Source organism: Heloderma suspectum, chromosome 1 (assembly GCF_057233095.1).
Source record: "Heloderma suspectum isolate Gila_16-S chromosome 1, 16-S_ref, whole genome shotgun sequence".
Taxonomy (NCBI): domain Eukaryota; kingdom Metazoa; phylum Chordata; class Lepidosauria; order Squamata; family Helodermatidae; genus Heloderma; species Heloderma suspectum.
In genome coordinates this window covers 349445502-349457571 of record NC_139458.1, presented here as the reverse complement: position 1 = coordinate 349457571, position 12070 = coordinate 349445502, and positions in this window count along the sequence as shown.

Genomic DNA, 12070 nt, shown 5'->3' with positions numbered 1-12070 from the left:
GCTGGTTCAGACTATCCAGTCCAGCATCCTATTTTCCATAGTGGCCAGTTAGATTCCAGCAGGAAGCTGGCAATCAGCACATTTTTGTGCCCAACCTCTCTGGTATTCAGAGGTATACTGCCTTGAACATGGGGGTTCGGTTTAGCTGTCATGTCTAAAACACTGTCTTAGACCAGAGGTGCAGAACCTCAGGGTCAAACCTTAGGGCCCTCCAGGGTTTCCAGTTTAGCCCTCCAAGGTTCCCCAGAGCGAGCCCTGGCTCCAGCCCTTCTCCCGCAACCACCAATTGTTTGGCCATTTCCCAGCTTTTGTGCTGTTTCTTCCCCATTCTAAAAGGTTGAAATGCTTCTCCTACGGGCTTCTCCACACGGGGCTTTTATCCTGGATTGAGATTTGTTACTTGCAGAAGCTTGTGGGTCCTTCACATGACATTTTCGACCTCTGGTGCCTCTCCTGTTCTTTCCAACCATTTCTGTGGCTCAATTTGGAACCGAAATAATGAGCTAATAAAAAGAATTGTCTTGTGTTGGTTTGAATTTGAACCTGTAAAGAGGAAATGGCACTTTAACAACAGTGCCATCTCGTGGCCTTATAATTAAACATATGGAACTTGATAGGGATGTACGAAACCCCGCTTACCTGGCTCCACTGGGTTCCGCTGGGGGGGGGAGGCTCTCCGTCCCTCCCTCCAGAATCCTGGCCAGGGGGGGAGGCACTCTGCACCTCCCCCTGGAATCCTGGCCGGCTGGCTCCGCTCTGCGGGGATTCCGCAGTGCCGCTGGCTGGCTCTGCCAGCAGCCAGACATCCAGCCGCTGGCTAGCAGGGATGCAAATGGCGCCCGCTACGCTATTTGCGTTCCCCCTTATTTTCGCCGTCTTAGTCTACATAAATATTTGCGTACGCGTTTTTTTTTAACCCAATCGTGATAGGCTACGTAAGCCTTTATGTAGCCTATAACAAATGGGGGGGGGGGACAGACTGCAAATGGCGGCGGCAGCCGGTCGGAAGACCAGTCACCACTGCCACTGCTGCCGCTGGAGCCGCCGCCGTCCGGAACATCCGCCCCAGGTAAGTCTCGTCCCGGGGGGGATCCGCAGGGGGCAAGGGGGCAGACCGTTCCACCACAGAGTTCGGGGGGCCGAATGCACTGGCATTCAGCCTCACCGAGATCTGTGGCGGAATTGTCTGACATCCCTACTTGCAGATAAAGCTAATCCTCCAGAAAAAAAACCCAGGAAGCGTGTGTGAAGGCGCTCCATCTTAATCCCACAAAGAACGTGGAAGCAGAAGCCCTGGTAAAGTTGCAGGATAAAAAAACCTGATATGGAGAAGCCCCAAGGCTTAGTTACTGGCAGAAAGAGCTTAATGCTCAAAGATGTGCATATTTGGGGTATTTCGGCCCTGCCCATTTTCCCTTTGGTCCTGCCTCCTATGAAAGAGGTTTAAGACCTCTACATTTCAGAACCTCCACATTTCAGAAGAGGCTTTTATTGTGCAATCACACTGTCTCATTCATAGAATTGGGGAGGGGGATGTCCAGACATCATTTTTCATTTGCAGTCCTCTGGTGTTTTCCCACTACTCCTTCCACCTTTTTAATCACCATTAAAAAAATACTCCAAGAAGGATAGGACAGGATAGCTGCACAATGGCTTTTGATTGTGAGCACTAGGAGCCCTCTGTTTGGAAGCACCCAGAGTTAATATACCTCTAAACATCAGACCTTCCATTTGGCTATGACCAGCTGCTGCCTATTTAGTATGGAAGCTCCATGTAGCTGTCAGTATACCTGCCATTTGCTTTAGTGGGCCTTGCCCTAGAGAATACTTGAAAAGCTTGGCATGGGCTAGAGAGTGGGTTCTTAGCATGCCATCCTGGAGGAATCCTCTTCGGAGGATAAGCTGGAGCTTCCTGAACTGTCTGTCCCCAGGGACCGAGCCATGTCAGGGGGTCCTGGGGCTGACCAAGGCAGGCCTGGGCCCCATGAGAGGGTGCTTCAGATCATCCCCCTCCAAAGGCAGGAAGCTCTGCTCCTGAGTAAGGATGGCGGAGAATTCCACCACGGATTCCAGCGAGGCCGGATTCTTTAGAATCTAGCCCCCCGGAATCTATGGCGGAATGGCCTCCTGCCCCCCCCGCCCCCCCCCCGTGGAATCCCCCCGGGACAGCACTTACCTGGGGCGGATTCGGCGGATTCGGCGGCTGGTCTCCTGGCCGGCCGTGGCAGGGCTGCTGCCACCGCCATTGCCGTCCTTGGACTGTGATAGGCTACGTAAGAATTTATGTAGCCTATCACAGCTAACCTGAACAAAAAAAAACAATGCAGCATACGCAAATGGCAGCGGCTACAGCGGCCGCCATTTGCGTGCCCTATTTTTCGCCGATTTATCTTACGTAAATATTTATGTAAGATAAAACAGCAAAAAAAAAGGGGAATGCAAATAGTGTAGCCGCCATTTGCATTCCCTTAGTTTTGCCTTGATAGGCTACGTAAATACTTACGTAGACTATCATGGCTTCTGCAGGGACACAAATGGCGTCCCTGCGTTAGCCGTGATAGGCTACATAAGTATTTACATAGCCTATCACGGCTATATGGAAGAAGCGAATGGCGTCCGCAGACGCGGCCACCATTCGCAATGAAGCGTGGACAGCAGCAGGTAGGTGCTCCGTTCCGGGCCCATTTCACGGGGGGGGGGGCAGGAGGGCTTCATTCCGCCATGGATTTCGGGGGGCCGAATGCACTGGCATTCGGCCTCACTGAGATCCGTGGCGGAATTCTCTGACATCCCTACTATTTACTGACTACTCCTGCCTTGAGCTGCTCTCTTGCTGGACTGATACCACCGTGCTTGACCTTTTGCCTGTTTATTGATTTGCCATTGAATTTGCCCCTCAGTTGCCATGAGACTGATCCAGCCACCACCAGGTGGTTCTAGATTTTAGAATAAATATAAATAAAGACCCAAAGTGCTGCTGACCTCAAAAAAAAAATAATGCTTGAAATGGAAAAGAGAGAAAAAGAGGGAGGGAAAGGCAAAGGAAATGTTATGCAGGTGTGTGGAACCTGTGACTCTCTAGATGTTGTTGGACTACAACTCCCATCCTTCCTGACCATCAGCCAAGCTGGAACTGGAATCCAACATCATCTGGAGGGCCACAGGCTCCCCTGGTTATAAGAGAACATGATAATAGTTTAAAACAGAACAGCTTTGGTTTAGAGTTTATATACAGCAGTCTGAGTCTTAGGATTTGTTGTTGTTCAGTCGTTAAGTCATGTCCGACTCTTCGTGACCCCATGGACCATAGCACACCAGGCCTTCTTGTCCTGCGCTCTCTCCCAGAGTGTGCTCAAGTTCATATTCATTGCATTGGTGATGCTATCTAGCCATCTCGTCCTCTGCCGTCCCCTTCTCCTTTTGCCTTCAATCTTTCCCAGCATCAGGGTCTTTTCCAGGGAGTTTTCTCTTCGCATTAAGTGGCCAAAATATTTGAGCTTCAGCTTCAGTATCTGTCCTTCCAATGACCACTCAGGGTTGATTTCCTTTAGGATTGACTGATTTGACCTCCTTGCAGTCCAGGGGACTCGTAAGAGTCTTCTCCAGCACCACAGTTTGAAAGCATCAATTCTTCGGCACTCAGCCTTCCTTATAGTCCAGCTCTCTATGCTCTGAGCTTGCTTTCTACAACATGCAATATACACCTAGAGCAGTACACCCTTAACATCTTTATTCTGACAAAAGTCACAAAAGAAGTTCTGTAGCTACAACTAAGCACAGCGTGTTTTGAAATCTAGGACTACTGCTTGAGAACATGATGGCTCAATGCTGCCTGAGAGCACCACCTAGCTGTGAAATGACTGCTTGCTAATATTCTCTTAGCTTCATACAACACATACTCCGTTATTTGTTCGAGTTGGTGCCCATTACAATTTTTAAAAATCCTAATACAGAAGAAACCTGGATTGTATTATATTTGAGGATTTGGGGAAAATGTGGTTACTTTCAGATTTCTGGTTATTTATTTACATTTTTATAGGTCTTTGGGGGCACTTAAAAAGCCATCTCAAGGTGGTTCCACTTTCTCCTTCTATTATACTTACATACTTCTGAGCTAACTCTAGTTTATAAGATCCTTGGCGCAGGGAATTACCTTTTGCTTATGTTTCAGTGTAAAGTGTGACATACACTAATGCTGTAGAAAGAACAGTAACAATGATAACCATGTTTGAATCCCAGCAAGATGGAATCAGTGTGGGTGAATGGGTCACAGGTCTGGAAAATAGGTCAGTTGCCAGCTCTGGATGGGGTTACACTCCACCTGAAGGAACAAGTTCATAGTTTGGGGGTACTCCTGGATTCAGTTTTAGCCATTTAAAACTTTGAGGCTCAAGTTGCCTCAGTGGCTAGGAGTGCCTTTTAGCAGCTTTGCTTAATACATCAACTATGGCCATTCCTAGACCGTGATAGCTTAGCCACAGTGATACAGGCACTGGTGTAGAGGAAAACCACCAGAAGACTATTGTATATTATCGAGGAGATAGGGATGGTGTGCCACAGTTGTTCCTTCTATTCCCATGTCTCCTGAAAGACCTTAAAATGTAGGCCTCCTTAAGGCCCTTGGCTTGAAGTTTATTCTCCAAAGGTGATTGCAGGTGGGGATGGTATGGCCTTGGAATGCGGGAGGATATCATAAACAGTGGAGCTGGATGGTACGGCCTAGGAATGCAGGAGGATATCATCTGGCTGCTGTCCATTCGCTTCGGCTTATCTGCTGGGTGGTACAGCCATGTAAACACATCATCATGAGACCCAAACACCACAGGTGTGATTAACTGAGGTGCTGTTCTAAGCGGCACGTAGCACTCAAGGGTTTAGGGTATAAAAAACCCCCGTAGCTCTGCCTAAGAGGAGCTTCGATGCAGACCTGACCAAGAAGGTGCTGCATGCCAGCCGCAGACTGGGGCCTCCTTGTTGTCATCCATGGGGCTCCCAACAACCTATTGAGGAAAGCTTGCTTGGTACTGTATATTCTTTATATCCTTTTGCCTGCTTTAGAATAAAATCCTTTGACTTCAACTCACTTGTGTGCTTATTGCTCCTGAATCCAGAAAAGAACCCTTGCCTTTGGCAAGACAACTGGTAACCTCAAGACTGGGTAATTGTAACGTGCTCCATGTGGGGCTAGCCTTGGGCTTGTTCTAGAAGCTGCAGCGGATCCAGAATGCAATGGAGAGGCTGCTAACTGGGCCCTCTTTCCGACAGCAAGCTGCACCCTTGCTGAAAGAATTGCTCTGGCTTCCAATAAGCTACTAGGCCAAGTTTAAGGTGTTGTTAACATATACATCCCTAAACAATTTGGCACCAGGTTACTGTAGGGAGCACCTCACCCCTCATGTCACTGCTTGATGTCTGCGATCATTGGAGGGCACGCTTCTGAGGTTTGCCTCAGGACTTGCAGTAGAGCATTCAGTGTTGCAGCACTGACCCTCTGGAATGCTTTGCCAACGGACATTAGATGACTTCTGAAAACTCACCTCTTCACATGCGCTTTCCCTGAAGTGAGACCCCACCAGGTATGGTTTGTAGCACACAGGAGAGTGTGCGGTTTGATTGCTGGTGAATTTGTATTGTGTTGTTTTTACTGTTACATTTATTGTTGTTTTTATACCATTGTATTTGTGTTCACCATTTTGATACCTTGGTGGAAAGCAGCATGTACATTTAAATAATAAATAAATAAAGTGATGGCATCACTCTGCTTGCCAGTATGGATTTAAATGTCATGGCAAAAGTCAGTCATTCGGGTAGGCTGGTCCACTCAGCAGCATGTACATGTGTATTGGCCCCAGGAGCGTAGCCAAGGTATTTATAGTGTTAGAGGGGCCCAGAGATCCATAATGTCTCTCTAATGAGCTAATTAATCTCTCTAATTAATCTCTCTAATTAATCTCTCTAATTAAGCTCTAATGAGCTTAAGCTCATTATTGGTGCAATTCCCATGCTAGTAAGCCTCTGAACATGTGCAGATGAGTCAAAGGGTCGTTAACAGCCTTCTCAGTGCATTCCTTACTAATGAGTAGAAAGCCTTATCAAGCACTCTGCCTGGGAAGCAAAGTTTGTTTACAGGTGGCTCTGCTTGAGAACCAAACACTTCTAGCCTATGCTGGGAATGAATGCTAGGGGTGCTTGCTAGTGTCGTGCTGCCTCATTGCTGACATGTAGAGTATAAGACCCACTGTACCCCTTGGCTCTGGGTTCAGAGAAGCTGTCTGATCCAGCCATTGGGTACGCCTGTGTGCTGTAAGTTACCCAGTAAAGTACTCCTTGTAAGTAAACCTTTGAGTCTGATTTATCACTATCTTGGCACTTCAACTCCCACGCCCGGGGCAACACAACATTATTTTAGAATGTTGAAATCTGCTGACACACAGAGTGATCCCAGGCATGTCTACTCAGAAGTAAGTCCAACTAATATCAATGGGACATGCTCCCAGGCAAGTGCGTATAGGACTGCAGCCTCAATAACATACTTCTAACCATTTAAAACCAAATATGCCCAAAGTTGTAAGAACATTCTTTAGCCATGAACAAAAATTAGAATGGAAGAGAGGCTTGCATTACACAAGGGACTTACATTTTCCAGGCTGCTGATTTATGTCCCATGGGTTTACTAGATTTTACATGACAGTTGAAAGATTTTTTTAAATGACTGCTTGTATCTCTGGATTACAGAAGGGAAAAATAGTGCCTCTATATCAGCGAACCACTGTCTGAGAGCTTGTCAAATGAAGCAAGCCGATACATTTTACAGATCGATTCTTTGGATAGAAGTGACAAATTTCATGACGTGTTACAGCAATGTGTGCACCGGATCTGTCAAAGTTTTCTGCAATGTTTTAATGTCATTTTGGCACATTACTGTGTTTAAAGACAGAATTGTTAATTTTCCTATGAACTGAACAATACTATTGGGTAGTATAGAAATTTAATACATACATACATACTTCTGCAGAGTTATTGGGATCCTGAGTCCTAGTTTACCCTACAATGGACTAGCTAGATCAGTTTCACAAACAATATGTCTGTGTCAGAATTGTTAATAGATGCATATGTATTTATTTCTGTTTTGATATCCCATTCTTTCAGAAAATATGATACATCAGGAATCAATGATCAAGTGCTTTTGATAATGATTAAAAACTTAACTTGTTTGCTTGGATTTTCCCAACCATTAATTTGCCTAAATGTTGTGCTTTTAAAATGATGTATTGTTTTATCTTGTGAACTACTTTGGGATTTTTAAAATGGAAAGCAGTGTATAAATATTTTAAAATAAATAGAGTTGTGATTTGATGGTATGAATAAGAAGGAGGGGGAAGAAATTTGTTCAGTTTGTATTTTAATGTGACTTTACTTATTCTCAGTTCCTGAACTGACTGAAATGCAGTTATACTTCAATATTCTCCCTTTTTCCAATTTTGAATCATAGTTCTCCATGCAAAGGGATGCATACAACAACGTGTATTTTAGGGAAAGATCATACTAAAATGCAAATATCCATGAAAGTAATGTACAAAAATGCATTATATTAGGGAACACTGCTTGGGAAAATATGTGTATTAGAAATATGTTATTGGAACAAATGTGCCTGAAAATGCATACTTATTTTCATGCACAGTTAAAACTTATGTAGCAACTGGATGAAATGAACTTAAGACTGGAAAACTGAGGGACTGAATGAAACCATAATAGACAAAATTGTCCATCCCTGGGTATGAATAGGTCTTCAAAACTTTGGAACGATTACAGACATTGTTGGTAAGACACTGTGTCAATTCATTGTTTTCATTGTAACAGTTGCTTGCTACACAGGACAAGATTAAGTGCTAGTTGTGAATATTCAGTGTACAAATAATGACATTGTTTGTACCGATACTGGCAAAAAAATATAATGCATGACTTGGCCTTTAGGTCAGTATTATTTGAAAGAAAAACTACTTTGGGGTTGGTTCACTTTTTCAAATAGCATCCAAACATTTCAAATAATGGCACAGAAGTTTAAAAAAAAACATGGCAAGACAAGAGCCTTAACAGCAACCCAGTTGCCAACTATTTTAGGGGTGTGTCAGGACTTACATACATTCCCAAATTTGATAACTATTCACTTATACTTTGTTGTTGTTGTTCAGTCGTGTCTGACTCTTCGTGACCCCATGAACCATAGCACGCTAGGCCTTCCTGTCCTGCGCTCTCTCCCGGAGTGTGCTGAAGTCCATATTCATTGCATCGGTGATGCTATCTAGCCATCTCATCCTCTGCCGTCCCCTTCTCCTTTTGCCTTCAATCTTTCCCAGCATCAGGGTCTTTTCCAGAGAGTTTTCTCTTCGCATTAGGTGGCCAAAATATTTGAGCTTCAGCTTCAGTATCTGTCCTTGCAATGAGCACTCAGGGTTGATTTCCTTTAGGATGGACTGATTTGACCTCCTTGCAGTCCAGGGGACTCGTAAGAGTCTTCTCCAGCACCACAGTTCGAAAGCATCAATTCTTTGGCGCTCAGCCTTCCTTAGAGTCCAGCTCTCACAGCCATACATTACTACTGGGAAAACCATAGCTTTGATTAGACGGACCTTTGTCGGCAAGGGGATGTCTCTGCTTCTTACTATGCTGTCTAGGTTGGCCATAGCTTTCCTCCCAAGGAGCAAGCGTCTTTTAATTTCATGGCTACAGTCACCGTCTGTGGTGATCTTGGAGCCCAAGAAAGTAAAATCTGTCACTGCTTCCATTTCTTGCCCTTCTATATGCCAGGAAGTGATGGGGCCAGATGCCATGATCTTAGTTTTTTGAATGTTGAGTTTCAAACCAGCTTTTGCACTCTCCTCTTTCACCCTCAACAAGAAGCTCTTGAGATCCTCTTCGCTTTCTGCCATTAGGGTGGTATCGTCTGCATATCGGAGGTTGTTGATAATTCTCCCAGCAATCTTAATTCCGACCTCTGATTCATCCAACCCAGCATTTCTCATGATGTACTCTGCATATAAGTTAAATAAGCAGGGTGACAATATGCAGCCTTGTCGTCGTACTCCTTTCCCAATTTTGAACCAATCGGTTGTTCCATGTCCGGATCTTACTGTTGCTTCTTGACCCTCGTACAGGTTTCTTAGGAGACAGGTAAGGTGGTCTGGTACTCCCATCTCTTTCAGAATTTGCCACAGTTTGTTGTGATCCACACAATCAAAGGCTTTAGCGTAGTCAATGAAGCAGAAATAGACGTTTTTCTGGAATTCTCTTGCTTTCTCCATGATGCAGCGAATGTTGGCGATTTGATCTCTAGTTCCTCTGCCTCTTCGAAACCCAGCTTGTACTTCCAGTAGTTCTCGGTTCGCATACTGCTGAAGCCTAGCTTGAAGGATTTTGAGCATCACCTTGCTGGCATGTGAAATGAGTGCAATTGTGCAGTAGTTTGAACACTCTTTGGCGTTGCCCTTCTTTGGAATTGGAATGTAAATTGACCTTTTCCAGTCTTGCGGCCATTGTTGAGTGTTCCAAATTTGTTGGCATATTGAGTGCAGCACTTTAACAGCATCATCTTTTAGGATTTTAAATAGCTCAGCTGGAATACTGTCATCTCCGCTAGCTTTGTTGTTACTAATGCTTCCTAAGGCCCACTTGACTTCACTCAGTTAATCATCATCATACCAAGCAGAGACTTTGGGGTCATGGGACCCCTATTCTATGAGATGCATTGGATCTGTTTAACTTTGTTCCTGTTGGACATGCTGTGCCAGAGAGACATCTCCCATCCTTGTTTTCTTTCATTGCTCTAGAAGCTGAATTTTATCGTTGGCATCTTCTAATCTCATGAAGTACCTATAGGTCAGGGATCTGGCATGTGTCATTGTGCATCTGAGCAGACATTTCCAGTAAATACCATTTTAATTTTACACTTAAAAACAGATACTGAGATGAGTCAAAACCATGGGACTGTTTGCTGGCGAACCTTAAAAATTAATTTCATGAAGTAGCAGCAGTAGTAGCAGTCATCGGTGTCTGAATAACCGAGTCAAAAGTCTTTACCGATTGAGTGTTAACATTCCAACAGATATGATTGGAGAGTATAATTCAACATCTTTCTTTATGAAATGAGAATCGGAATATACTCTCTGAGTAATATGGAAAGAAGTAGCTCCTGCTTGTGTTTAGGAAACAGGGAAATATGAAAAGTTCAAACAGGCATCAGGACAAAAGGACACATGGTCATTGTCAGCTCCAGAAAACAATTGGGAGCTGGGGCACAGGTATTGCTTGGAGAAGGGAGTTTTTGTTCTGCAAGCTAGATGGAAGGAAGGAAGGAAGGAAGGAAGGAAGGAAGGAAGGAAGGAAGGAAGGGGAAGGCAGATGAACTAGGGGGGAATGCTTTCCCCCTGGCCCTTACTGTGATGCCTCCTACGCACACGTGGATCACTGCCAATCACCTATATCAGGAAGAGGAAGTGGAAGAGCAGTGGGCAGGAGCAGGGTGCTGATACTTTCCTCCAGCCACTTCTTTTTCCATGCAATTCCTCCCTCCTCAGTGGTCCCCCCCCCCGCTTGTCTCTAGTCTTAAGTAGTTGAAGGACATGGAGCACATCTGAAAAAGATGGATCTGCTCCACGCATCCATTTCTGTGTGGAGCTATCAGCAGGTTTCTCTTTCTTTCACACTGTCAAAGTACATCTGACATTATGCAAAGTGACATTACGCAGACACTCTGCCCCAAAAGGCTGCTTACAATCTGAACTGGGTAAAAGCATCTGTGGACAGAATTAGATGTCACAAAAACATGAGGCTGCTGTTTAGAAGCCAGCAGAGGACTGTGAGCGGATGGCTTTCCACTTTCCTCCCTCTAACATCTCATAGAATTTACCTTTCTTGCATCTTGGTGCTATTGCACTGTCCTCCTTCTGAATATAGGCAGTCAGTGCCATGGAATGGGAAAACATTCCAAAACATTATGCCAGGTGTATTGGCCCCAGGCCTGTAGTTTTAGAGGGGCTTAGAGATCCATAATCCTCTCTGACTTTAGTCTATCAGCTGCAGTTTTCCTGCTAGTAGGCCTCTTGATTGATGAGTCAAAGGTCGATACTGCTGCCTCAGCACATTCCATGCTGACGAGCGCTGGCCTTATCAGGGCCTGGGAAGTGCCTGAGAAGTGAGGCTCTGTTTACAGGTGTCTGTGCTGGGAAAGTTCTGATTGTTTTCCTTCTGAACAAGCACTGTTAGCCTATGCTGGGAAAGTTGCAGATGAACGCTAATTAATGCTTGCTGCTGTCATGCTACCTCACTGCTAACATGTATGGTATAAAACCCATTTTACCCCTTGGCTCTGGGTTCAGAGAAGCTGTCTGGGTATGCCTGCATGCTGTAAGTACTCAATAAAGTCTCCTTGTAAGCAAACCTGGATCTGGCTTATCATTATCTCAGCACCTCCAAATCTTAGCAGCCCACGGCCGAGGCATACACCAGGACACAAAGTAATTTTCCCCAGGAATTAGAGAGGGAAATTCTCCAGACATTACCACCTTATTCAGCAGCTTTTATTGGGTAACATTTGGGAGGGCAACATCTACTGCTGTCCTACATAATCCAATAACCTACAACTTCCAAGGAAGGTTGAGCTGCCCTTTTGTCTTTTGTCTACTTTCACATTCCTGAAACAACTGGATTATGATCTTAAGTCTTTGAAAATATACATATGATATTACTGTAAGACAGGGGTAAGCAAGCCGCGGTGCTCCAAATGTTTTGGACTACAGCTTCCATTATCTGTGACCCTTGGCCATCCTGGCTGGAGCTTATGGGAATTGAGGTGCACAAATTAAAAGTAATTGTAGATGTGTGCAGTTGTTTTATTTGGCACCAATACCTGAAAGGTGATATTCCACCAAGCCAATTACATGTTAAGAACATGCCTGTTCAAATACTGTAATGTGGATCAGTGACTAATGCATACAGTAAGAAAATAGGAACTGTATCTCCTTAAACAGCATTAAATATTCACTGGTGGTGGCTATCAACATCTCATCTACAA